The sequence below is a fragment of the Anomaloglossus baeobatrachus genome, chromosome 9, assembly GCF_048569485.1.
Source record: "Anomaloglossus baeobatrachus isolate aAnoBae1 chromosome 9, aAnoBae1.hap1, whole genome shotgun sequence".
In the NCBI taxonomy this organism is placed as follows: Eukaryota; Metazoa; Chordata; class Amphibia; order Anura; family Aromobatidae; genus Anomaloglossus; species Anomaloglossus baeobatrachus.
In genome coordinates, this window is record NC_134361.1 from 166,962,862 (window position 1) to 166,990,584 (window position 27,723).

At 50.9% G+C, this 27,723-nt stretch overlaps 1 protein-coding gene across 4 annotated transcripts in view; it reads left to right on the forward strand.

Annotated features, from left to right (window-relative positions):
• The first annotated feature begins 5,340 nt into the window (after positions 1 to 5,340).
• Positions 5,341 to 27,723, forward strand: part of LOC142250602 (uncharacterized) — a 47,406-nt gene continuing 25,023 nt past the window's right edge. For 2 of the 4 annotated variants that reach the window (XM_075322788.1, XM_075322791.1), the window contains exons 1-2: positions 5,341 to 5,418; positions 21,713 to 21,770. The gene's annotated coding sequence lies outside the window, so the exon portion shown is untranslated. Of the gene's footprint in view, positions 5,419 to 21,384; positions 21,432 to 21,712; positions 21,771 to 27,723 lie in introns of those variants that run through there. The other 2 variants (XM_075322789.1, XM_075322790.1) reach the window with 2 other exon arrangements.

A 27,723-nucleotide genomic window follows, 5' to 3' on the forward strand; every position in this document is an offset into this window, starting at 1 on the left:
GTGCAGGATATGAAAAAGGGGGGACCCCTCGTTATTTTTTTTTACCCTCCAAAAATTAAAAATAAAAACGGCTAGCCAAGCTAGATATAGCTTTATCAAGCTATTCTGTTATTTCTTTCTATGCATTCTGTTCTTTTTTTATTATCTAATCTATATGTTCGTTCTATCTATCTATCTATCTATCTATCTATCTTTCTGGTTTTTTTCTATCATCTATTCTAGCTGTCTATCCATTATCCTATCCTATCGTATTTTGATTTACCTTTAAAAAAACGCATTAACAAAAACGAACCAAAAACGCACGAAAAACGCATCAAAAATGCACCAAAAATGCACCTACATTACAAGCATTTTTTTTTACAGTTCCAGGCTCTCTCTGATAACATGCAGTGTTGGTTACAGTTTGTGTGCAGAAAAAAACGGCAGCGTACGCATGTAGCCTTAGCCTGCAGATTAATCCCATTTCTGCAGGTCAATAACGCTGTTTTAACGCGACAGGTTCCATTTAAAAGGATTAATTAATTACATAAATAAATAAATAAATAATGGAATTGTGTGTTCCCATTTTTTGACATCTGTGATTTATTTTTAATTCGATTGCGCTGAGTGAGGACTTACTTTTTAAGTGACGAGCGCGTCTTCTTATTGGTACCACGTTGGGGCGCATTACTTTAATTTTCAGCTTATGACTCCTGTCGCTGTCATAACGAATTTCCTGAGCGCCGGCATTCACAGATCATCAGCATTTCTGCTGTTCAGAGGGACACTGAAGCACCGCTCTGAACAGCAAAAACGATCAGACAGTGCGGGCTTCAAGTCCCCTAAAAGTGCTATAGAGAAAAACAAAACCGTATGTGCAGGAGCTTTAATGCGGATTGCATCGTTTGCAGAATTCCATTTTACAGTTTTTGAGAAATTCAGCAATGGAAATTATATGCAAATGACCTGCAAGTGCTTTGGGATAGGACGTGCACTTGCAGCTCTCCTGCCTCCCTCCATGTTCCCTGCCGGGCTCCTGTGTGTGACTGATAGGTCTCTCAGTGACTTTCCTACCAAGATCTTGTGACAACAGTCAGTGTCTGAGTTTAGATCCATCCTGGGGCCCTCACTGCGCACGCTCCGCTCCAGGCACCGACCGTGCTGGTGAGAGATCTCGGTCAGGTGAGGCCGGTGGATTTCTCAGGAAAGCAATTAGTTTGAGGGATACAATTTTCATGATAGGCTCTCTATAAGAATTTGTGCGGTTCTCTTTTATGTATACATATTCTGCTGCTTAATAGATTTACAAACAGACGCTGAAAATACACCTGCACGCTCACACACACTGGAAAGTATACACGCACGCTCACACACACTGGAAAATACAGACACAAACAGAGCGGCACACTCACACGTTAGGTTCTGTAAGGACGGCGGAGCTTGGACGCTGTGAGAGGAAATGAGACTCCAGCATCCTCGTACAGCCATGATTACAGAGCCCTGCAGAGGCCGATTCTCCGCACCGCCCCAGCTCTACTCCTCACTGTTTATAGAGAGAGGAGGAGCAGAGCGCGGCTGCCCGGAGGTGACATCACGCCGGCATTTGGAACCGGATCGGTGCACCGCTTCTTCCTGGTTCGGTGAAGCTGCTACTATTTTAACAACCGGGAAGAAATGGCTGAATCCCACCCCTGCTCATCGGCTCGAGGTATAAGGCAGAGGCAGAAGCACCGTGCACTGACGGGGCCCACAGAAGGCCTCAGTCACACATCAGGACTTTTGGTCAGTATTTCATCAGTGACAGCCGTCAGTCTGCCAATTATAGTTTTTCTCTGTAAGGCTAAGTGCACACATCAGTTTTTTCCAATCAGGCACAATCTGGTTTGTGCCTGACGCAACGGATCCGTCTCAGATTGTGTAAAAACTGATATGACAGATCTGGTAAAAAAACTGATCCGTTTTTTTTTTTTTCTATGCTGAGACACCCCATCATCACCGCACAAACACCGTCACTACCGCCCCCACCATCACTGCACACGCAGGCACTACCGCACGCATCATCACCGCACACGCAGGCACTACTGCACGCATCATCACCGCACAAGCAGGCACTATTGCACGCATCATCACCCCACAAGCAGGCACTACAGCCCCCAACATCACCGCACAAGCAGGCACTCTCGCACGCATCACCGCACACACCCCGGCACTACCGCACGCATCATCACCACACACGCAGGCACTCCCGCACGCATCATCACCGCACACGCAGGCACTCTCGCACGCATCATCACCGCACACGCAGGCACTCTCGCACGCATCATCACCGCACAAGCAGGCACTACAGCCCCCATCATCACCGCACAAGCAGGCACTATCAAACGCATCATCACAGCACACGCAGGCACTACAGCCCCCATCATCACCGCACACGCAGGCACTCTCGCACGCATCATCACCGCACACACAGGCACTCTCGCACGCATCATCACCGCACACGCAGGCACTCTCGCACGCATCATCACCGCACACGTAGGCACTACAGCCCCCATCATCACCGCACACGCAGGCACTCTCACACGCATCATCACCGCACACGCAGGCACTCTCTCACGCATCATCACCGCACACGCAGGCACTCTCTCACGCATCATCACCGCACACGTAGGCACTCTCGCACGCATCATCACTGCACAAGCAGGCACTACAGCCCCCATCATCACCGCACAAGCAGGCACTATCGCACGCATCATCACCGCACACGCAGGCACTCTCACACGCATCATTACCGCACACACCCCGGCACTACCACACGGATCATCACCGCACAAGCAGGCACTACAGCCCCCATCATCACCGCACAAGCAGGCACTCTCGCACGCATCATCACTGCACACACCCCGGCACTACCGCACGCATCATCACCGCACAAGCAGGCACTACAGCCCCCATCATCACCGCACAAGCAGGCACTCCCGCACCCATCATCACCGCACAAGCAGGCACTCTTGCACGCATCATCACCGCACAAGCAGGCACTCTTGCACGCATCATCACCGCACACACTCCGGCACTACGGCACGCATCATCACCGCACAAGCAGGCACTATCGCACGCATCATCATCGCACATGCAGGCACTACAGCCACCATCATCACCGCACAAGCAGGCACTCTCGCACGCATCATCACCGCACATGTCCCGGCACTACCTCAGTGACGTCTCCGCTGACAGCGCGATTCACTTCAGTTGCTCCATGGAGCTCACAGTGAGCAGCGTTGTTCTACTGCTTCTCCTGTCATCTTCATGTAGCAGAGCTGAAATCGTCGTGGGACCTCTGTGGATTACGTCGGACCTGGAGGGGTATTTGGGGATTTTAATAAAATGGTGAAAGAGGGTGATTTTTTGTCTTTTATTCCAAATAAAGTATTTTTTTGGGTGTATGTGTTTATTTACTTTCACTTACAGGTTAATCATTGGGGGTGTTTTATAGACGCCTGCCATGATTAATCCCTTATTACCCCGATTACCACCGCACCAGGGCAATTCGGGATGAGACGAGTAGAGTCCCGGGACTGTCGCATCTAATTGATGCGGCAATTTCGGGCGGCTGCTGGCTGGTATTGTTAGGCTAGGGGGCTCCCCATAACGTGGGGCTCCCCATCCTGAGAATACCAGCCTTCAGCCGTGTGGCTTTATCTTTGCTGGTATCAAAGTTGGCAGGGACCGCACGCTGTTTTTTTAAATTATTTATTTATTATTTTACTGCACGATATAGACCCGCCCACCGGCGTCTGTGATTGGTTGCAGTGACACAGCTGTCACACAGCATGGGGGCGTGTCTGACTGCAACCAATCATAGGCACCGGTGGGCGGGGAAAGCAGTGAATACAAGATTGAATAATGGGCGGCCGGCATTTTCAAATCAGGAGAAGCCGCCAGAGCTTTGTGAAAGCCGTGCAGCACCGCGCCCGTGATCGGTGAGTGGGTGAGGGTGAGTGAGTGAGTCAGTGAGTGAGTGAGTTTGAGGCCTCCGACACACATCCGTGCCGCCGGTACGTGTTTGCCATTTTTGCACGTACCGGTGGCATGGAGACATGTTCAGCAATGCTACCCTATTGTAGCAGGCACACACACGTAAAACCACACGGAACGTGTGTCCGTGTGCGTTTGTACGTGTGTTCGTTTTTCTACACGCTGACATGTCCACGTTTTCTCCGGCAGCACGGGTGTCACACGGCCCGCACCCGTACCACACGGATGTAGTGTGGATGCGGTCTCGTGTGACACGCGCCGGAGAAAACACACGTCAGTGAAAAAAACCCAAAACATTTACTTACCTTCTCCAGCCCTCCTGTCTCTGCCGCTGCTGCCGACCGCCGCTCATTATGCTCATTTAATATTCACTTCACTGCGGCCGGCAGCAGCAGCAGCGGGGAGACGGCAGGGCTGGAGACCAAAGATCAGCACCATGGACAGCAGCACGGAACACGTGAGTATGCAAATTATCGGTTCTACGTGTGCTATCGCGGATAGCACATGTAGAACACACGTGGACCGCATGTACCCGAGACACGTACTTACTACATGCAACACTAGGGTAAATACGTGTCTCGCGGCACGTGCGTGTTTTTAACGGAAGTGTGTTTTAGGCCTGAGAGTGAGTGAGTGATTGATTTTCTGACAAGCAATAACTTTATATCACTTCTGGGCACGCTCAGAATCAAAACCCGGATCAGGTACATGCTTCCGGCGTTTGATGCATGCCACCGGATCCGGGGCGCATAGACTTTCATTATGCACCATTCCGCACAGCGCCGCACCCGGCGCTATGCAGTTTTTAGCCGCTGGCAAAAATGTTCCTCTCTGCGTCCTGTGCGGACGCCAGACTGACGATTTTTGCCGCATCCGACAAAAAACGGATCAAACGCAAGTACATGCGGCACAATCCGGCGCTAATAAAAGTCTATGAGGAAAAAACACACCCGGCGGAAAAAAAAAGATGCGTTTTTTCCGCAAATCACCGGATTGTGCCGCACAGCAAAAACCTGATGTGTGAACATACCCTAAGCCCAACTCCTTTCTTTAGCATACAAACACTGATGCAAAATACTGACCAAATACTTATGTGTGAATGAGGCCTAATACAGTGACAGCAGCTGGAACCTTCCTGCCCCCACTCCCCTGAGCAGCATCACATCCTCCACAAACATGGCGTCCTACATCCTAGTGACCATATTACTTGTAGTCTCTCAATGTACTAGGTCCTGTACAATAAAGTTTATTAATATTTGAAAAAAAAAAAGAAAAGAATCCATCGCCCATTGGCTGGCAGTAATGCCCGCCCAGTTTCCTAGGTAACAGCACTCTATGAAGGTGGAAACCGTTGGATTGTTCAGACTAAAAGCGCGGAGCCGAGGAGAGTAGACGCGTTCTGAGGTAACGGGGATTCCCGGGAGGGGCGGCCTGTACGTGCCCGACACGGTCCACAGCCCGCAGCTGCTGGGGCCACAACTGCCACCGAGAAGTGGCGCTTTATATATATATATATATATATATATATATATATATATATATATATATATATATATATATATATATCCCTCTCGGTTACCGGAGCTGCGGAGGAATCCTCGCTCAGTGTAGCAGCCGTCACTGTAGCGCTGCCCTCCCCGGCGGCACTTCCAGACCCGTGTCCGCTCCCCCTGCACCGAGCACGGGCTGCTCCGCAGGATATTCCCTGTGAGTGGAGCTGTGCCGCGTCCTAACGGCTGAGGGGAGATGTCTGCTGAGGGGTTTCCACAGGAAAATGGCGCCAAAATCTTCCTGCAGGTCTTTGGTGCCGTTTCCTGGGTGACATCCCGCACACTGCATCAGGCCTGTACCACACTCACGTGAAAATCACGCACGTGCCGCGAGACACGTATTTTCCCCGCGTGTTGCGTGTAGGTAAATACGTGTCTCTGGTACGTGCGGGCTACGTGTGTTCTCCGTGTGCTGTCCGCTATAACACACGGAGAATCGGTAATTTGCATACGTGGTCCTTGCTGCTGTCCGTGGTGCTGATCTTTGGTCTCCAGCCCTGCCGTCTCCTGCTGCCGCCGCAGTGAAGTGAATATTAAGGCTGCTTTCACACATCCGGATTTTGCTCCGCGGCACAATACGGCGTTCTGCAGAAAAAACGCAACCGGTTTTTGTGACACCGGTTGCGTTTTTTTTTGCATAGACTTACATTAGTGCCGTATTGTGCCGCAGGGGCTTGCGTTCGGTCCGGTTTTTGCCGCATGCGGCAGATTTAGCCGATGCTGCGGCCGGATAGAACGTCCCCTGCAACGTTTTTTGCTCCGGCAAAAAAACCCGCATCGCGCCGCATCCGGCCGCTGCGGCGCATTTTCAATGCATGCCTATGGACGCCGGATGCGGTGCGATGCGGAAAAAACCGCATCCGGCCGCCGCATGCGTTTTTTTCCACTGCGCATGCTCAGTAGCATGCCGCAACCGGAAAAAAACGGACCGGCCGCATGTAAAAACTTATGCAAATGATGCGGTGTTTTCGCCGCATCCGTTGCATAGGTTTCACAGCCGGATTGAGCCGCACGGCTCAAACCGGATGTGTGAAAGTAGCCTAAATGAGTATAATGAGCGGTGGTCGGCAGCAAGTGACAGCAGCGTCAGAGACAGGAGGGCTGGAGAAGGTGAGTAAGGATTTTTTTTTTTTTTTACTCTGACGTGTGGTACGGGTGCGGGCCGTGTGACACCCGTGCTGCCGGAGCAACACGGACATGTCAACGTTTTTAACACACGGCGACACGTAAGTACGGAACGGACACACGTTCCGTTCCAAAATACTTACGTGTCTCCTAACCATAGGGATTACCTAGGTCCCTGTGTGCACGTGTCTCCGGTCCGTGTAAAAAATGGCACACACGGACCGGCGACACGTGAGTATGTCGGAGGCCTCAGGGTGCACGGGGAGTGATGGCGTTGTGTGGAGGAGACTCCCATTCTTGTCAGTTTAGCTGCGCATGATTCCACATGGAATATCTCGTCAGACACCACCGTGTGCGGTCACCGGAGTCTGGTGCTTCCCGGCTCAGTGTAAGAACTCTTTCACACATTCGTGAAAAACCACGCACATTTTTACGGACATGTCAGAGGTGCGTTTTGCCCTCCGTGAGCCGTGTTTATGGGCTACGTGTGTTCTTAGTGTGTTATCCGTGATAACACACGGAGAACGGGAACTTTCTACTCACCTGTCCGTGGTGCTGATCTTCGGTCTCGGTCCTGCAAGACTCCCCGCTACTGCTGCTTCCGCCGCAGTGAAGTGAATATTCAATGAGCATAATGAGCGGCGGTCGGCAGCAAGTGACAGCAGCGGCAGAGACAAGAGGGCTGGAGAAGGTGAGTAAGGATTTTTTTTTTTTTTACTCTGACGTGTTTTCTCCGGCGCATGTCACACGGGACCGCATCCACACTACATCCGTGTGGTACGGGTGCGGGCCGTGTGACACCCGTGCTGCCGGAGCAACACGGACATGTCAACGTTTTTAACACAGGGCGACACGTAAGTACGGAACGGACACACGTTCCGTTCCAAAATACGTGTCTCCTAACCATAGGGATTACCTAGGTCCCTGTGTGCACGTGTCTCCGGTCCTGGTAAAAAATGGCACACACGGACCGGCGGCACGTGAGTATGTCGGAGGCCTCAGGGTGCACGGGGAGTGATGGCGTTGTGTGGAGGAGACTCCCATTCTTGTCAGTTTAGCTGCGCGTGATTCCACATGGAATATCTCGTCAGACACCACCGTGTGCGGTCACCAGAGTCTGGTGCTTCCCGGCTCAGTGTAAGGACTCTTTCACACATTCGTGAAAAACCACGCACATTTTTACGGACATGTCAGAGGTGCGTTTTGCCCTCCGTGAGCCGTGTTTATGGGCTACGTGTGTTCTCCGTGTGTTATCCGTGATAACACACGGAGAACGGGAACTTTCTACTCACCTGTCCCTGGCGTCGCTGTCCGTGGTGCTGATCTTCGGTCTCGGTCCTGCAAGACTCCCCGCTACTGCTGCTTCCGCCGCAGTGAAGTGAATATTCAATGAGCATAATGAGCGGCGGTCGGCAGCAAGTGACAGCAGCGGCAGAGACAAGAGGGCTGGAGAAGGTGAGCAAAGGTTTTATTTTTTTCTCACAGACACATGTCTTCTCTCCGGTGCGTGTCACACGGAACACATCCATGTGGTCCGTTTGCATTACGTGTGACACGTTTGTGTTCCGTGTGACACCCGTGATGCCAAGAGAAAACTGACATGTCGGCGTGAGAAACACAAGTAAGTACGGAACGGACACACGTTCTGTGCGCAAATACTTACGTGTGTCCAAAACCATAGGAATACCTAGGTCTACGTGTGTACGTGTCTCCGGTACGTGAGAAAACTGCCAAAGACGTACCGGAGGCACGTACGTGTGAAAGAGGCCTATGGCTGGTTTCAAACGTCCGTGTTTAATCAGGTACCAGTCACACGCATGGTTATGGTCATACATGTGTCATACGTGTGTCTCACCTGTGACATCCGTGTTTGCATGCGTGTGACAGGTACCGGAGAAAACACGGGTCTATGAACTTAAAAGATTTTTCATATTTGCCTGCTTTCTCCGGCTCTGCTGCCTGCCGCTCCTGACTGCCGCTCATTATTTTCATCATTATTCGCTGCACTCAGGATCAGGAAGCCGAGCATCGTGGGTACAGCGCTGGGTACAGCCCCACGAGGACAGCACCGCGGGGACAGGTGAGTATTTACAAAGCAGAGTGACATCCAGGAGGTCATCGGAGTTCCCAATGAACTCTGATGACATCCTGATGACCCCCGCGACACCCGTGCTACAGCTTCACGGGTTCATCAGAGTTCATTGGGAACTGTGACGAGTCCCCGATGCTGTCCCCGCAATGTTCCGGCTTCTATGTTCTCATCACACACCTGTAAACTCACTCAGCGATGCGGTCCCCGGCACTGACGTCTCCAGCGCTGTCCCTTCCAGCTCCAAAGGGCACTGAATATTCAGTGAGTATAATGAGCGGCAATAAGGAGCGTGAGGCAGCAGAGCCGGAGACAGCAGCGCTGGAGAGAGGTAAATATAGAAAATCTTTTTATTAAAAAGACCCATATTTTCTCCAGTATGTTTTACACTGATGTCACATGGATCACATCAGTGTGCGATCCGTGTGACATCCGTGCTGCCGGAGATGCCTGCGTGTGTGTGTGCGGGTTCATGAAAGGTCACACGGTCCATGTGCAAACACGGACGTGTGAGGCACATCATAGAATAACATGGGTACGTGTGACATCCGTGTTAAAAACGGATGTGACACGTACCTAAGGCCTCCGACACACATCCGTGCCGCCGGTACGTGTTTGCCATTTTTTGCACGTACCGGCGGCACGGAGACACGTTCAGCAATGCTACCCTATTGTAGCAGGCACATACACGTAAAACGGAACGTGTGTCCGTGTGCGTTTGTATGTGTGTGCGTTTTTCTACACGCTGACATGTCAGTGTTTGCTCCGGCAGCACGGGTGTCACACGGCCCGTACCACACGGGTGAAGTGTGGATGCGGTCCCGTGTGACACGCGCCGGAGAAAACACACGTGTCAGAGAAAGAAAAAAAAACCTTAACTCACCTTCTCCAGCCCTCCTGTCTCTGCCGCTGCTGTCACTTGCTGCCGTCCGCCGCTCATTATTCTCATTTAATATTCACTTCACTGCCTGGCAGCAGCGGGAAACGGGAGGGCTGGAGACCGAAGATCAGCACCACGGACAGCAGCAAGGACCACATGAGTATGTAAATAACCTGTTCTCCGTATGTTATCACGGATAGCATGCGGAGAACACACGTTGCCCGCACGTACCAGAGACACGTACTTACCTGCACGCAACACGCAGGGGAAATACGTGTCTCTCGGCTCGTGCGTGATTTTCACGTGAGTGTGTCGTAGGCCTAAAACACGGACGTCTGAAACCAGCCTAATATGGGGTCCAGTGATGCAGACTCTGCTCCAGAGACATTTCTGGTAGTCGACACCCACTGTTAACACCATAAATGGTTCTCCTGTCTATAGATCCACAAGTCTCCTGTCCGTGTTTGTGTGTGTGTGTGTGTGTGTGTGTGTGTGTGGTGCGCTCTGCTGTGTGTGTGGTGCGCTCTGCTGTGTGTGTGTGTGTGGTGCGCTCTGTTGTGTGTGTGGGGCGCGCTCTGCAGTGTGTGTGTGATGCGCTCTGCTGTGTGTGTGGTGTGCTCTGCTGTGTGTGTGGTGCGCTCTGTTGTGTGTGGTGCGCTCTGTTGTGTGTGTGTGTGTGTGGTGCGCTCTGCTGTGTGTAGTGCGCTCTGTTGTGTGTGTTGCGCTCTGCTGTGTGTGTGTGTGTGGTGCGCTCTGTTGTGTGTGTGTGTGTGTGGTGCGCTCTGTTTTGTGTGTGTGTGGTGCGCTCTGCTGTGTGTGTGGTGCGCTCTGCTGTGTGTGTGGTGCGCTCTGCTGTGTGTGTGGTGCGCGTTGCTGTGTGTGTGGTGCGCTCTGCTGTGTGTGTGGTGCGCTGTCTGTGTGTGGTGCGCTCTGCTGTGTGTGTGGTGCGCTCTGCTGTGTGTGTGGTGCGCTCTGCTGTGTGTGTGGTGCGCGCTGCTGTGTGTGTGGTGCGCTCTGCTGTGTGTGTGGTGCGCTCTGCTGTGTGTGTGGTGCGCTCTGCTGTGTGTGGTGCGCAATGCTGTGTATGTGTGTGGTGCACTCTGCTGTGTGTGTGTGGTGCGCTCTTCTGTGTGTGTGTGGTGCACTCTGCTGTGTGTGTGGTGCGCGCTGCTGTGTGTGTGGTGCGCTCTGCTGTGTGTGTGGTGCGCTCTGCTGTGTGTGGTGCGCAATGCTGTGTATGTGTGTGGTGCACTCTGCTGTGTGTGTGTGGTGCGCTCTTCTGTGTGTGTGTGGTGCGCTCTGCTGTGTGTGTGGTGCGCTCTGCTGTGTGTGTGTGGTGCGCACTGCTGTGTTTATGTGTGTGGTGCGCTCGTGTGTGTGTGTGGCGCGCTCGTTTGTGTGGCGTGCTCGTGTTTGTGTGTGGTGCGCTCGTGTTTGTGTGTGGTGCGCTCGTGTGTGTGTGTGTGGTGCTCTCTGCTGTGTGTGTGTGTGTGGTGCGCTCGTGTGTGTGTGTGTGGTGCGCTGTGTGTGGCGCGCGCGCTCTGCTGTGTGTGTGGGTGGGGCGCTGTGTGTGTGGTGCGCTCGTGTGTGTGGTGCGCTCGTGTGTGTGTGGTGCGCTCGTGTGTGTGGGGTGCGCTCTACTGTGTGTGTGTGTGTGGCGCGCGCGCTCTGCTGTGTGTGTGTGGAGGCCGCTCTGCTGTGTGTGTGGTGCGCTCTGCTATGTGTGTGGTCTGCTGTGTGTGTGGGGGGTTTGCTGTGTGGTGTGGTGCGGTGCGCTCTGTCACTGCAGACTTATGAATCCTGGGCACTGTGAGAACTTGTCCGTTTCAGAGCTAGGAATGCCGGTCACATGTATACAATATACAGACTTCCCGCTAGAATCTGACTAGAGGGTGTCAGCCTCGCTCAGTGCACGGATTCTGGTCAGGAGTCTGCATATCGGATACTTAAGTCAGGATTTATGGTGTGCACACTGCTAAAAATAGGGAAATTTTCTGAGGTGCCAGTGAGGGGACCAAGGTCCAAACAGTATACTAATTCAGACACTGCACTCTCATTCTTGAATAAAGTAGAAAAAAGAGACTGAACAGATTTGTTTTTTTCTTTTGCAAAAATCTTAGTATATTTTTATTTATTGTGCAACAGGGAAGGACTAGGGACGTTTCGGCCCAAATATAGGCCTTTTTCACGCCAATTCATTAGAAAAGGATGAGAAAACAGTAATCTCTATTTTACAATATTTTACAAGATTGACATATTTACAAGTAATATACACATAAAATTAAAAAAAGATCCCATGTTGAGATTTGGTATATAGATACGTAGCTACAACAGCAAAAAGTACAGGCAACCACAGTGGGGGTATCTCTCTGAGGAACACATGAACAGCAGCAGCAACATAAAAATAAGATGCACATAGAAGTAGCATACCTTCACAGAAGAAAATCTATTTTCTCAAGAGAATTTTTCATATAGGTTTCTGCAATTTCTATCTCTGCAATTGCAGAAACCTATATGAAAAATTCTCTTGAGAAAATAGATTTTCTTCTGTGAAGGTATGCTATTTCTATGTGCATCTTATTTTTATGTTGCTGCTGCTGTTCATGTGTTCCTCAGAGAGATACCCCCACTGTGGTTGCCTGTACTTTTTGCTGTTGTAGCTACGTATCTATATACCAAATATCAACATGGGATCTTTTTTAATTTTATGTGTATATTTCTTATAAATATGGCAATCTTGTAAAATATTGTAAAATAGTGATTACTGTTTTCTCATCCTTTTCTAGTGACTTGGCGTGAAAAAGGCCTATATTTGGGCCGAAACGTCCCTAGTCCTTCCCTGTTGCACAATAAATAAAAATATTCTAAGATTTTCTTCATCGTTCCTATGGGAGACCCAGACCATGGGTGTATAGCTTCTGCCTCCGTAGGACACACAAAGTACTACACTCAAAAGTGTAGCCCCTCCCTCCGAGCATATACACCCCCTGGATAACCAAATATAGCCAGTTAAATGCTTTGTGTTCAGGAGGCACACATCCACACATGCATTCTCATCTGATTTTGATTTTTGGAAAGAGTTTGAAGAAAAGCGGGTCCAAGCCTGGACTCCCGGCATGTCCCTTCTCACCTCACTGTGTCGGCGGTGTTGTTAAGGTTGATTTCAGGGCTGGAGCCTTACATGCCGCGCTCCTTCACCATCCCTCGGGCTCTGGCTTGAAGTGGGAGCCAGCACGGTTCTCACTGCCTTGCAGGAGACCGGTCTCCATCCGCAGCCCTTTCAGGATCCTGCCGGACGGAGCACTCATCCCTCAGGGATCTGGCCCTGCGTCTCACAAGCTAAGTATCTGAGACGTTATTATCGGGGGTCCCTTGTACTTTATTGTTGGGGAGAGTGTGCTGTGTATTTATTGTGACATTTCCGGCCGGTTCAATGGTTTTCACCTGAGAACCGCGCCGATGGTGCCTGCTCGCCGGCCGCATCGTTAAATTTAGGCCCCGGCTTCGCCTGAGGCCTAGTTTCGTTTTCACTGCCCCTGCATGCTAATCATGCAGAGGGACAGTGCGGCTCCGCCCAGCGGCCGTTCGGCACAGGGGAGGGACACTCCTCTCTGAGGTAATATTCCCTCCCCTGTATATCTCCTTGGCCCTCCGGATCCCGCTCTTAGAGTAGGCCCCGCCCCCTCTCCTCGCTCCGGCGCCATTTTATCAGCGTTCTTATGCATGTCTGCATAAACCACATTGTGACAGCGATCGGCGCTGGCCATCTCCCTGGGGGTCCGGGCTGTGGGATCTGGAGGGCACAGAGATGTCCCAATGTCAAACGGTCTGGCAAGCCACAACCTCCGGTTGTGGACCTGCTTATATACTCTGAGTATATACTCTGCTGGGGGGCATTCTGGCTCAGAGCCCCCACTTCAGCAGCATGTCTCACACGAGGAGCAAGGCTGTACTTAATATGCACTGCATGTAGGCTCGTACTGCCTGTACTGAGCACATAACCACATTGTGATGCCTGCTCTAACATGGTGGTGCCTCAGCCTGGAGGCTCATCCCCAGTGGTCCCACCGGCTGCTCCGGCTCCGGTGGCTGAACCCCCGGCTTGGGTAGAATCCCTCTCTCCAGGGGACAGATGTCCCGGACTCTGCTGAGCATGCATCAGCCCCTTTCTTAGGGCGCTTCTGCTGCTACGGCTCGCTCAGCAAAGCTCAGAGGATTCTTCATCTGGCTCAGACCCCGTCCTCCTAAAATGGAGACGCAGGGTCCCCTCTCCCTCCTCTCCTTCCTCGTCCCGTGGCTCTGATTCACGAGCTGACTCGCAGGACAAGGAGGATGCCTTTACTGGGGGCTCGGACGCTACCTCCATGTACCCCATGGATCTGTCCGAAAGTGACGCAGATGCTAGTGATTTGATTGCGTCCATTAATTTTGTACTGGACCTCAATCCGCCTGTATCAGGGGAGCTCCCCTCTCTGGCAGAAAAGCATCAGTATACCTTGCCTAAGAGAACAAGGAGTGTGTTCCTTAACCACTCCAGTTTTCAGGCCACTGTGACCAAGCCCAGAGCCTGTCCTGACAGACGCTTCCCAAAGCGTGGTTCTGATGACCGTTTTCCGTTTCCACCAGAGGTGGTCAAGGAGTGGGCTCATTCACCAAAGGTAGACCCTCCGGTGTCTAGACTCTCAGCCCGGAAAGTTGTATCAGTGGCTGATGGCAACTCTCTTAAGGATCCCACTGACCGTATGAGGCGGCAGGGGCCTCGTTCTCCCTCTCTTTTGCAGCAGTGTGGGCTTTCAAAGCCATCTCTGCTTCTCTAGAGGAGATGCATTCCCTCACCAGGGACTCTATGCCCGAGATGGTTGCCTTAACTTCCAGGCTTCAGCCTTTTCATCCTATGCCATGTCTGGCTGGAGGCTCCGCACTGCGGAGGCTTCGGCCAATTCTCTCGCTATCCACAGGATCTTGTGGCTTCGAGAGTGGAAGGCAGACGCTTCTTCAAAGAAGTACCTTGCTGGGCTCCCATTTGCTGGGCCCAGGCTGTTTGGTGAACAACTGGATGAAATTATTCAGGAAGCTACTGGCGGGAAGAGTACTTCCATGCCACAAACCAAATCCAGGAACCTGTCCAGGGCAGGAACCAGTCGAGGTTTCGTTCCTTTCGTTCCTCCAACTGGTCGTTCTCTAAGCCCTCGGCCTCGTCCACTAACTCGGCCAAGGACCAAAAACCCAACTGGCGCACGAAGCCGCGTCTTCAGAAGACCGCAGGAGCTGCTGCCACTAAGGCAGCCTCCTCTTGACTATCTGGCCGCGCCAGCAACGTCCTTGGTCGGTGGCAGGCTCTCCCGCTTGGCGACATGTGGTTTCAACACGTCTCCGATCAGTGGGTGCGGGATATCATCTCCCACGGCTACAGGATTGAATTCTATCTAGCCCGCCAAACAGATTTTTTCTGTCAACTCCCCCCTGCTTCAGGGCCGCCGCCTTCTCTCAGGCCGTGGCATCCTTGCAGGCCAACGGAGTAATTGTACCGGTTCCCGCCTGGGAACGGTTCAGAGGTTTCTACTCAAATCTCTTCCTAGTCCCCTAAAGGGACGGTTCCTTCCGGCCCATCCTGGATCTCAGGCTTCTCAACAAGCATGTTCAGGTGCGGCTTTTTCGCATGGAGTCTCTGCGATCAGTCATTGCCTCAATGACCCAAGGAGATTCCTTGCATCCTCGACGTCAGAGATGTCGATCTGCATGTGCCAATTGCAGTTTCACACCAGCGTTGGCTACGTTTTGCAATCAGAGAGGAACATTTCCGATTCGTGGCTCTTCCCTTCGGGTTAGCCACGGCCCCTCGAGTATTCATCAGGGTCATGGCAGCTGTGGTTGCGGTTCTGCACCTCCAAGGGTTGGCATCCCTTTTTCCTGGACGGCCTTCTAGTCAAGGCTTCATCCAGTGCAGACCGTCAGCGGAGTGCTTCGCTCACTCTCGCCACTCTAGTCCAATTCGGGTGGCTTGTCTTTTTCCCAAGTCCACTCTGACTCCGACCCAAAAGCTCACGTACCTAGGGATGCAATTCGAGACTCTGCCGGCACTTGTGAAGCTGCCCTTAGTCAAACAGCAGTCCCTTCACTAGTGGTGCGCTCTTTGCTGAGGCCCCGCCGTCATTCCATCAGGCACCTAATGCAGGTGCTGGGTCAGATGGTGGCGTCAATGGAAGCGGTTTCCTTGCACAGGTTAGTGGCTCTGTCGCCACAGACCAGGGGCTCCCTTCAGTGGTGGCTTCGGCCCCTCTCTCTTCAGGGACGCTCCTTCCTGGCCCCGTCCTGGGTGATCCTCACCACGGATGCCAGTCTATCCGGCTGGGGAGCAGTATATCTCCTCCACAGAGCACAGGGCACTTGGACTCCGTCCGAATCAGCCCTCTCGTTCAATGTGCTGGAAATCAGAGCTGTGCTTCTAGCTCTCTTGGCCTTTCACCAAGTTGGCGGGCAAGCACATTCGAGTCCAGTCAGACAACGCCACAGCGGTTGCCTACATCAACCACCAGGGCGGGACACTCACCGCCTGGCAATGTTGGAGGTTCAACGCATCCTTCAGTGGACGGAGGACTCCAAGTCCACCATATCCGCAGTCCACAGCCCAGGCGTGGAAAGCTGGGAGGCAGATTATCTCAGCCGTCATACCGTGGACAGCGGCAAGCGGACTCTGCATTCGGCAGTGTTTCGGTCACTCTGCCGCAAGTGGGGCACTCCGGAAGTGGATCTTCGCTCCCACGATCCTCAGGCCTTTGCAGCGGACGCGCTGGTTCAAGATTGGTACCAGTTTCGTCTGTCTTACGTGTTTCCCCCTCTAGTTCTTGCCCAGAGTCCTGCGCAAGATCATAATGGAGGGCCGTCGGGTCATTCTCATTGCTCCTGACTGGCCCAGGCGAGCTTGGTACCCAGACCTGCTCCATCTGTCCGTAGAGGCGCCGTGGCATCTCCCGGACCGTCCAGACCTTCTCTCACAAGGTCCGTTTTTCCGCCAGAATTCTGCGGCTCTCAGATTGACGGCGTGGTTCTTGAGTCCTGGATCTTGACGACTTCTGGTATCCCTCCTGAAGTCATCTCCACTATGACTCGGGCTCGGAAGTATTCCTTGGCCAAGATCTATCACAGGACCTGGAGAATTTTCCTGTCCTGGTGTCGCCCTTCCGGCCATGCTTCTTGGCCTTTTTCCTTGCCGACCCTCCCGTCCTTTCTACAGTCCGGTCTACAGCTAGGACTATCCCTCAAGGGACAGGTCTCGGCTCTGTCAGTGTTGTTCCAGCGGCGTATCGCCTGGCTGGCTCAGGTGCGCTCCTTCATGCAGGGCGCCTCCCACATCATTCCGCCTTACCGGCGGCCTTTGGATCCCTGGGACCTTAATCTGGTCCTCACGGCTTTCCAGAAACCCCCCTTTGAGCCTCTTACGGAGGTTTCTTTGTCTCGTCTTGCACAGACAGTGGTCTTTCTAGTGGCCATAGCTTCCCTCAGGGGAGTCTCTGATTTGGCTGCTCTCTCTTCGGAGTCACCTTTTTTTGGTTTCTCATCAAGACAAGGTGGTTCTCCGTCCGACTCCGGACTTTCTCCCTAAGGTGGTCTCTCCTTTCCACCTTAACCAGGACATTTCCCTGCCTTCCTTTTGTCCAGCTCCTGTTCATCGCTTTGAAGAAGCGTTGCATACTCTGGATCTGGTGCGGGCGCTCCGGATCTATGTGTCTCGCACCGCTGTTCTTAGGCGGTGCACCTCTCTTTTGGTGCTGACCACAGGTCGGCGTAAGGGCCTCTTGGCTTTTAAGCCGACCCTAGCTCGTTGGATTGGGTCGGCCATTTCCGATGCCTACCAGTGTACTCGAGTGCCTCCCCCGCCGGGGATCAAGGCACACTCGACCAGAGCTGTCGGTGCCTCTTCGGTTTCAGGCACCAGGCTACGGCTTAGCAGGTCTGTCAGACTGCCACTTGGACTAGTCTGCATGCCTTTTCGAAGCACTACCAAGTGCATGCTCATGCTTCGGCAGATGCGAGCTGGGGCAGACGCACCCTTCAGGCGGCTGTCGCCCATTTGCGAAGTTAGGTTTCGCCTACTTCTCAGTTTTCTGTTTATTCCCACGCATGGACTGCTTTGAGACGTCCCATGGTCTGGGTCTCCCATAGGAACGATGAAGAAAAAGACAATTTTGTTTACTTACCGTAAATTCTTTTTCTTATAGTTCCGTAATGGGAGACCCAGCACCCTCCCTGTTGGCAGTTTCTTGTTCCGCGTGTTGTCACCGGCTGTTGTTGTAGACAGAGGTTCCGGTTGTTACGGTTCTTGCTCTATCTCTACTTGTGGGTGGCTACTCTCCTTCAGCTTTTGCACTAAACTGGCTATATTTGGTTATCCAGGGGGTGTATATGCTCGGAGGGAGGGGCTACACTTTTGAGTGTAGTACTTTGTGTGTCCTCCGGAGGCAGAAGCTATACACCCATGGTCTGGGTCTCCCATTACGGAACTATAAGAAAAAGAATTTACGGTAAGTAAACAAAATTCTCTTTTTTGCAAAAGAAAAAACAAATCTGTTCAGTCTCTTTTTTTCTACTTTATTCAAGAATGAGAGTGCAGCGTTTGAATTAGTATATTGGATACTTAATGCCACGTTCCAGCCTCTGATACCGGAGAATCCTCAAAGTGCAAGGGATGTGAGGACTCACAAGTCTGCAGTCGCGTAGTAGACATAGGGGGACTGCAGACTTGAGAATTTAGACCGGACAACCCCTTGAAGTGAACCTGTCAGGTGCAATATGGACCCAGAACCACGAGCAGTTCTAGGAGCATATGAGTAATCCCTGCGTCTAGTCGCATAGATAAAGAGATCTTTAGAAGATGTATGCTAATGAGGCCAGGGACTAGTCGCAAACAGGCCTGTGGAGTCAGCCAAACCTCTGATAACGACTCCTCAATTTCCCTGATTTTGACTGACTGAATGACTCCCTCATACAGTTAAAACCAGAGGTTTCCCTTCGCTCTCTATAAAGACACATCTGCATGTTTTTATCACTATCTGACATGAAATCAGAATAAATCCCGTTTTAGGTCAATTAGGAACCAAAATTATTTATATTTGACAAATGCCAGAATAATGAGAGAGAGAATGTTTTAAGGCTTTTTTTGTTAGGCTACCGTCTCACTAAACGACGTACCAGCGATTCCAACCACAATGTGACCTGGTCAGGATCGCTGGTGCGTCGCTACATGGTCGCTGGTGAGCGGTCAATCAGGCAGATCTCACCAGTGACCAGCCAGCAGCGACTCGTGGAAACGATGCTGCGCTTAGTAACCAAGGTAAATATCGGGTAACTAAGCAAAATTCTTTGCTTGGTTAACCAATATTTACCCTGGTTACCAGTGCACACCGCTTAGCGCTGGCTCCCTGCACTCATAGCCAGGGTACACATCAGGTTAATTAGCACAGCGCTTCGCTTAGTTACCCGATGTGTACTCTGGCTACATGTGCAGGGAGCCAGGACTGGCAGCCTGAGAGTGGCGTACGCTAGTAACCAAGATAAATATCGGGTAACCAAGCAAAGCGCTTCACTTGGTTCCCTGATGTGTACCTTGGTTACCAGCGTCCGCAGCTTCCAGACGCCGGCTTCCTGCACATTCAGATCGTTGCTCTCTCGCTGTCAAACACAGCGATGTGTGCTTCACAGCGTGAGAGCAACGTCCAAAAAATGAACCAGCACTGTGTGTAACGATCAGCGATTTCACAGCAGGGGCCAGATCGCTGCTTTGTATCACACACAGCGAGATCGCTAATGAGGTCACTGCTGCGTCACCAAAACCGTGACTCAGCAACGATCTCGCTAGCGATGTCGCTATGTGTGAAGTACCCCTTACTTTCTGCAGAGTAAAAAGTTTACATTTCATTAGTATTTGGTACCATTGCTGATTTGGGTCAAACGTTTTGGATCTCCTTCCACAAGCTTCTAACAATAGTATTTGGGCCCATTCCTTCTGGCAGAACTAGTGTAACTGAGCCATGTTTGTAGGTCTCCTTGCTTGCATCGGCCTTTCCGCTTTGCCCATACATTTTCAATTGGCTTGAGATCAGGGCATTATGATGGCCACTCCAAAACATTGACTTTGTTATCCTTAAAGGGAACCTGTCAGGTCCAATATGCACCCAGAACCACGCGATGTTATGGGTGCATATTGCTAATCCCTGCCTAATTGTTCCTGTATACACCAGCATAGATAAAGAAATCTTTAGAAAAAGTATTTCTAAAGATCTTTTATTGTATGCTAATGAGTGCAGGGACTAGTCCCCTGGACGTTAGTTCACCTGGCTAGTCGGCTCCATTAGCATGTTAGTACGCCACAGTGGGGGTGCGCTAACATGCTAATGAATGTGCAGCGTCAGAGGATGATCTCACTCACCTCTCCACCGGCATCTAAGGCTTCTTTCACATTGCGTATTGCCTTATGCTCACAGGTCCCGTCGGGGCACCCGTCCGAACCACCCCTCCCCCACCCCGCAAAGCGTGTTTCAGAAGCATGCGCTGGCATGGCCATTCACTGTAATTGAGCACACTACGTTAGCGTGTGTCCGAAACACGCTTTGCGGAGGGGCGGTTTGGACGGATGCCCCGACGGGACCTGTGAACGTAAGGCAAAATGCAATGTGAAAGGAGCCTTATCCTATCCTGTGTGATACCCCGTCTGTCCTTGGTGACACTTTAGACATTTCTGGTCACCAACAAAATGGCTCTGCACTGTGATCCTAAACTTCATTCTCTTTTATCCTTTATGGAAACCCCCAGATTGGGAGGGGAGGTGACATCACACACAGGAGAGCAGATTCTGCCCACTTTACTGCAGTTGTAATGTAAGCTAGTTCTACAGTAGGATTTCAGTGTGATTTCAACAGCTGATCCCCCTAGTGTTTAACGGTGTAAAAAATATCAAACTTTTAAAAATGTTTTATATTTTGCTCAATTAAAAAAAATCAATATTTAAACAAAACATTAATACTGTACATTTTTTCAGTTATTGAAATTTTTTTTTTTTTTTAATGACCCCTTTCCTTTAAATGCCGCTGTCAATATCAAGTGCTTGATCTAAGGAGTATTTTGTTTTTATGCAGGTCTATGAGATTGTCTAGTCTCATTCGGAGACTTGGCGACTTACATTGTCAGGCGTAACTGCCACTACACATACTGCTCCGACCGCTTAGGGTACTTTCACACCTCCGGTTTTTCTTCTGCGGCACAATCCGGCACTTTGCAGGAAAATCGCAACCGGTTTTTTTTGCTGCCGGTTGCGATTTTCCTGCATAGACTTTAATTAGTGCCGCATTGTGCCGCATGGCCTTGCGTTCCATCCGGTTTTTGCCGCATGCGGCAGATTTAGCCGATGCGGCGGCCGGATGGAACGTTGCCTGGCACGTTTTTTCGTGCGGAAAAAAAAAACGCATCGCGCCGCATTCGGCCGATGCGGCGCATCTCTCAATGCATGCCTATGGCGGCCGGATGCGTCGCGATGCGGCAAATACCGCATCCGGCCGCCGCATGCGTTTTTTGCCACTGCGCATGCTCAGTAGCATGCCGCAAGCGGCAAAAACCGGGCGGGCCGCATGGGAAAAACTTATGCAAAGGATGCGGTGTTTTCACCGCATCCGTTGCATAGCTTGCACAGCCGGATTGAGCCGCAGGGCTCAAGCCGGATGTGTGAAAGTAGCCTTATAGAGCGTGGCTGAAACCGGAAGAAGACGGCAGAAAATATTCTGTAAGCAGCAATGATTAAAATGTCTTATCTGCCCAAAAATGGCGTTAATGAAAACATGAGCTCGCCACACAAACTACAAGCCCTCTCACTGCGCCAGCCGAAAAATGAAAACCTTTCAGGTCTTTGAAAATGTTGACAAAGCTAATTTTTGTTTTCTTTCACAAGTTCAATAGAGAAAAAAAAAATATATATAAAAGTCTGATTATATATTGCCATATTCCTATTGACCTGCAGCACTTATACAGCACAAGGCTCACAGATGATCTCTCTATACTCGGCAGGTAACGGCTGTGTGACAGTGAGGGTCTGCCTCTAACAATTGTTTGTGGGTGGCATCTGGTAAGTGTCATTGTCAACCTCTGACAGAGCATTAAACACTCGCTGGCATGGGGGGGGCGCCATTCCATGCGCTGATCTGGGCGCTGTGACGTGATTGTAGGGTACTGATGGATTGCTTATGACAACTTGGGGTCTGCTGAAGACCTGTGTCAGAATTGCATTTTTTTTTCTTTGTCACAATTTCACTACACTTTGAATTTTTTCCCAGATTTCTAGTTCACAATGTGACAAAATGAATGGCACCTTTCAAAAGTACATCTCACCCCACAAAAATAAGCCCTGATATGTCTGTGGACAGGAAAATAAGAGTAATGGCTCTGGGAAGAAGGGAAGGTGCACACGGAATTGGCTGTGAGGGGGTTAATACGCTTATTAAAGGGTTACAGCATCGCCCTTTATTCTCCTTAGCATTTTTGTAGTATTCATCTTGGGAATATGTAGAACTAGCTGTAGTACCCGGCGTTACCTGGGATAGTAACTGTCTCTCTGTCTCTTTCCCAGTCCCTGTCTGTGTGTCGCTGTCTGTCTCTGTGTCTATCTTTGTCTGTCTCTATCTCTCTGGCCTCCAACACACATCCATTAAAAACACGGACGTGCCGCGAAACACGTTTTTTCCCTGTGTGTTGCGTGTGGTAAGTACGTGTCTCGGGTACGTGCGGTCCACGTGTGTTCCAGGGCTGTGGAGTCGGAGTCGGAGCTCATTTTGGTGGAGTCGGAGTTGGTATAAAATGCACCGATTCCTAAAATATATAATAAATTGGGGACAGTAGTGCAATGCAGAATGTGCTGAATATTTTACTAAATAATAACATTTAGTATATTGCTTATATTTAAGTGAAAAATTTATTGTAGTACAATGTGAACATCAGACATTTAATAATTGTTATGATACAATAATCAAGATATTTAGATAGAACATAAAATATACTTATTAGAATACAACTCTAGAACACAAAAAACTAATAAATTGTAAATATGTAATACAATATATATATATATACAGTGCCTACAAGTAGTATTCAACCCCCTGCAGATTTAGCAGGTTTACACATTCGGAATTAACTTGGCATTGTGACATTTGGACTGTAGATCAGCCTGGAAGTGTGAAATGCACTGCAGCAAAAAAGAATGTTATTTCTTTTTTTATTTTCTTTGTCGCTCCATTGGGAGACCCAGACAATTGGGTGTATAGCTTCTGCCTCCGGAGGCCACACAAAGTATTACACTCAAAAGTGTAACCCCTCCCCTCTGCCTATACACCCTCCCGTGCCTCACGGGCTCCTCATTTTTATGCTTTGTGTGGAAGGAGGCACACATCCACTCACACATCTCCATTTTAGTCAGCAGCAGCTGCTGATTGTATCGGTTGGAAGAAAAGAGGGCCCCCACGGGGCCCCCGGCATGCTCCCTTCTCACCCCACTAAGTCGGCGGTGCTGTTAAGGTTGAGGTACCCATTGCGGGTACGACGGCCGGAGCCTCATGCCGTGTTTCCTTCTCCATCCCTTAGGGCTCTGGTAGAAGTGGGATCCAAAGCGGTCATCCAGGTTCTGGGACCGTGCTCCCTCCGCAGCCCCTGAGGGAATCTGCTGGACAGGAGCTTATCTATCCTCAGGGACAGGGCCCTGCATCCACGAGGTACTCTGTGTCCCCATGGGGAATGTGTATGGAGCGCCTGGTTCCCGGACGCCGCAACTGGCTGCTGAATTGTGAAGACCGGGGACTACCGCGCCGACCGCGCCTGCTTGTCGGCCGCGGTATTAAATTTAGTCCCCGGCTTCATCGCGGCCTAGTGGCAAAACTCCCGCCCCCGGGCCTGTCTATCAGAGATAGGGGCGGGACAGCCGACCTGACGTCGGATGTGAGGGCCGGGGCATCCTGTATGCTCCCTCCCCCCTCACTGATCACTGTGGGGACCCCAGATTCCCGCACTTTTCCTAACGCCGCCCACGGCTTCACTCCTCCCCTGAGAGCTCCGGCAGCCATTTTTCGGACATTCTGCCGGTGGAGAATCACAGAGAACAGCTCTGCAGCTCTGGGAGACCAAGGCAGGGAATCTGGAGCACACACACCCCGCTTTTTAGCGGTCGGTAAGCCGCACCGGTCACTCGGTGTTGGTCCCCCTGGGTGCCGGTATAGATACGTATATATATACTTATTTCTGTTCAGCCGGGCTGTATACCCTTTTTTCTATATACCCTCAGTGATCACGCTCCTAGGACACTACAGCATGTCGTCCACAAGGAGCAAGGGCACTAAAGCACAGTAAGCTCTCTCAAGGGACAAGTATCGGCGCTCTCAGTATTTTTTCAAAGGCGCCTGGCCAGGCTCCCGCAGGTCCGCACGTTCCTGCAAGGAGTATGCCACATAGTCCCACCTTACAAGCGCCCACTAGAGCCCTGGGACCTTAACAGGGTGCTAACGGCTCTTCAGAAACCACCTTTCGAGCCGCTGCGAGATGTCTCCTTATCACGTCTTTCGCAGAAGGTGGCATTTCTAGTGGCAGTCACATCACTCCGAAGAGTGTCGGATCTTGCAGCGCTGTCATGCAAAGCCCCCTTCCTGGTTTTTCACCAGGATAAGGTGGTTCTGCGTCCTGTTCCGGAATTTCTCCCTAAGGTGGTATCTCCTTTTCATCTCAATCAGGATATCACCTTACCTTCTTTTTGCCCTAATCCAATTCACCGATGTGAAAAGGATTTGCACTCATTAGATCTAGTGAGAGCACTCCGGTACTACGTGTCTCGCACAGCGCCCCTGCGCCGTTCAGATGCACTCTTTGTACTTGTCGCCGGTCAGCGTAAGGGTTCGCAGGCTTCCAAGTCAACCTTGGCTCGGTGGATCAAGGAACCGATTCTTGAAGCTTACCGTTCTTCGGGGCTTCCGCTTCCTTCGGGGCTGAAAGCCCATTCTACCAGAGCCGTGGGTGCGTCCTGGGCATTGCGGCACCGGGCGACGGCTCAGCAGGTGTGTCAGGCAGCTACCTGGTCTAGCCTGCACACTTTCACGAAACACTATCAGGTGCATACCTATGCTTCGGCAGATGCCAGTCTAGGTAGGCGAGTCCTTCAGGCGGCGGTTGCCCACCTGTAAGGCTATGTGCCCACGCTGCGGATTTCGCGCGGATTTTCCGCGGATTTGCCGTGGATTTCCCGAAAATCTGCAGCAGCAGCACTTCCAAGCCATTTCAATGGCATTTTGGAAATGCTGTGTCCATGCTACGGATTTTTCCGCTGCGGATTTGCCGCGGATTTTGATCCGGAAAAATCTGCAGCATGTCAATTGTTTGGTGCAGATTTGGTCCGGATTTTTGGTTTTGAATGGGGGAAAAAAAAAATGAAATCCGCATCAAAATCCGCGGTAAATTCGCGGCAAATCCGCGGGTGCGGATTTGCCGCGAAAGTCGCGGATTTTCAGGCAGAAAAATCCGCAGGGACATTCTAGCGTGGACACATAGCCTAAGAGGGAGCCGTGTCGGCTCTATTTATCGAGGTATTCTTTTACCCACCCAGGGACTGCTTTTGGACGTCCCAATTGTCTGGGTCTCCCAATGGAGCGACAAAGAAGAAGGGAATTTTGTTTACTTACCGTAAATTCCTTTTCTTCTAGCTCCAATTGGGAGACCCAGCACCCGCCCCTGTTCCCTTCGGGCTTGTTGTTCTGTTGTGTACACATGTTGTTCATGTTCAATTGTTTCTTGGTTCATGGTTTCAGTTCTCCGAACATCCTTCGGATTGAATTTACCTTAGACCAATTTATAAGTTTCCTCCTTCCTGCTCTTGCACCAAAACTGAGGAGCCCGTGAGGCACGGGAGGGTGTATAGGCAGAAGGGAGGGGTTACACTTTTGAGTGTAATACTTTGTGTGGCCTCCGGAGGCAGAAGCTATACACCCAATTGTCTGGGTCTCCCAATTGGAGCTAGAAGAAAAGGAATTTACGGTAAGTAAACAAAATTCCCTTCTTTTTAAATTGTGAAAAGTTTATTCAGAGGGTCTTTTATTATTCAACCCCTCAAACCACCAGAATTCTGTTTGGTTCCCCTAAAGTATTAAGAAGTATTTCAGGCACAAAGAACAATGAGCTTCACATGTTTGGATTAATTATCTCTTTTTCCAGCCTTTTCTGACTAATTAAGACCCTCTCCAAACTTGTGAACAGCACTCATACTTGGTCAACATGGGAAAGACAAAGGAGCATTCCAAGGCCATCAGAGACAAGATCGTGGAGGGTCACAAGGCTGGCATGGGGTACAAAACCCTTTCCAAGGAGTTGGGCCTACCTGTCTCCACTGTTGGGAGCATCATCCGGAAGTGGAAGGCTTATGGAACTACTGTTAGCCTTCCACGGCCTGGACAGCCTTTGAAAGATTCCACCCGTGCCGAGGCCAGGTTTGTCCGAAGAGTCAAGGCTAACCCAAGGACAACAAGGAAGGAGCTCCGGGAAGATCTCATGGCAGTGGGGACATTGGTTTCAGTCAATACCATAAGTAACGTACTCCACCGCAATGGTCTCCGTTCCAGACGAGCCCGTAAGGTACCTTTACTTTCAAAGCGTCATGTCAAGGCTCGTCTACAGTTTGCTCATGATCACTTGGAGGACTCTGAGACAGACTGGTTCAAGGTTCTCTGGTCTGATGAGACCAAGATCGAGATCTTTGGTTCCAACCACACACGTGACGTTTGGAGACTGGATGGCACTGCATACGACCCCAAGAATACCATCCCTACAGTCAAGCATGGTGGTGGCAGCATCATGCTGTGGGGCTGTTTCTCAGCCAAGGGGCTTGGCCATCTGGTCCGCATCCATGGGAAGATGGATAGCACGGCCTACCTGGAGATTTTGGCCAAGAACCTCCGCTCCTCCATCAAGGATCTTAAGATGGGTCGTCATTTCATCTTCCAACAAGACAACGACCCAAAGCACACAGCCAAGAAAACCAAGGCCTGGTTCAAGAGGGAAAAAATCAAGGTGTTGCAGTGGCCTAGTCAGTCTCCTGACCTTAATCCAATTGAAAACTTGTGGAAGGAGCTCAAGATTAAAGTCCACATGAGACACCCAAAGAACCTAGATAACTTGGAGAAGATCTGCATGGAGGAGTGGGCCAAGATAACTCCAGAGACCTGTGCCGGCCTGATCAGGTCTTATAAAAGACGATTATTAGCTGTAATTGCAAACAAGGGTTATTCCACAAAATATTAAACCTAGGGGTTGAATAATAATTGACCCACACTTTTATGTTGAAAATTTATGAAAATTTAACTGAGCAACATAACTTGTTGGTTTGTAAGATTTATGCATCTGTTAATCCTGCTCTTGTTTGAAGTTTGCAGGCTCTAAAGGTCCAGTCACACTAAGCAACTTACCAGCGATCCCAACAACGATAGGGATCGCTGGTAAGTTGCTAGGAGGTTGCTGGTGAGCTGTCACACTGCGACGCTCCAGCGATCCCACCAGCAACCTGACCTGGCAGGGATCGCTGGAGCGTGGCTACACGAGTTGCTGGTGAGCTCACCAGCAACCAGTGACCAGCCCCCAGTCTCCTAGTTACAGCACACATCAGGTTAATTAACCCGATGTGTGCTGCAGCTAAATGTGCACAGAGCAGGGAGCAGCGCACACTGAGCGCTGGCTCCTTGCTCTCCTAGTTACAGCACACATCGGGTTAATTGCCTGATGTGTGCTGCAGCTATCTGTGCACAGAGCAGGAGCCAGCAGCACAGGCAGTGAGAGCGGAGGAGGCTGGTATCAAAGGTAAATATCGGGTAACCAAGGACAGGGCTTCTTGGTTACCCGATGTTTACATTAGTTACCAGCCTCAGCAGAAGCTGGCTCCCTGCTCACTGCACATTAGTTGTTGCTGTCTCGCTGTCACACACAGCGATCTGTGCTTCACAGCAGGACAGCAACAACTAAAAAATGGCCCAGGACATTCAGCAACAACCAACGACCTCACA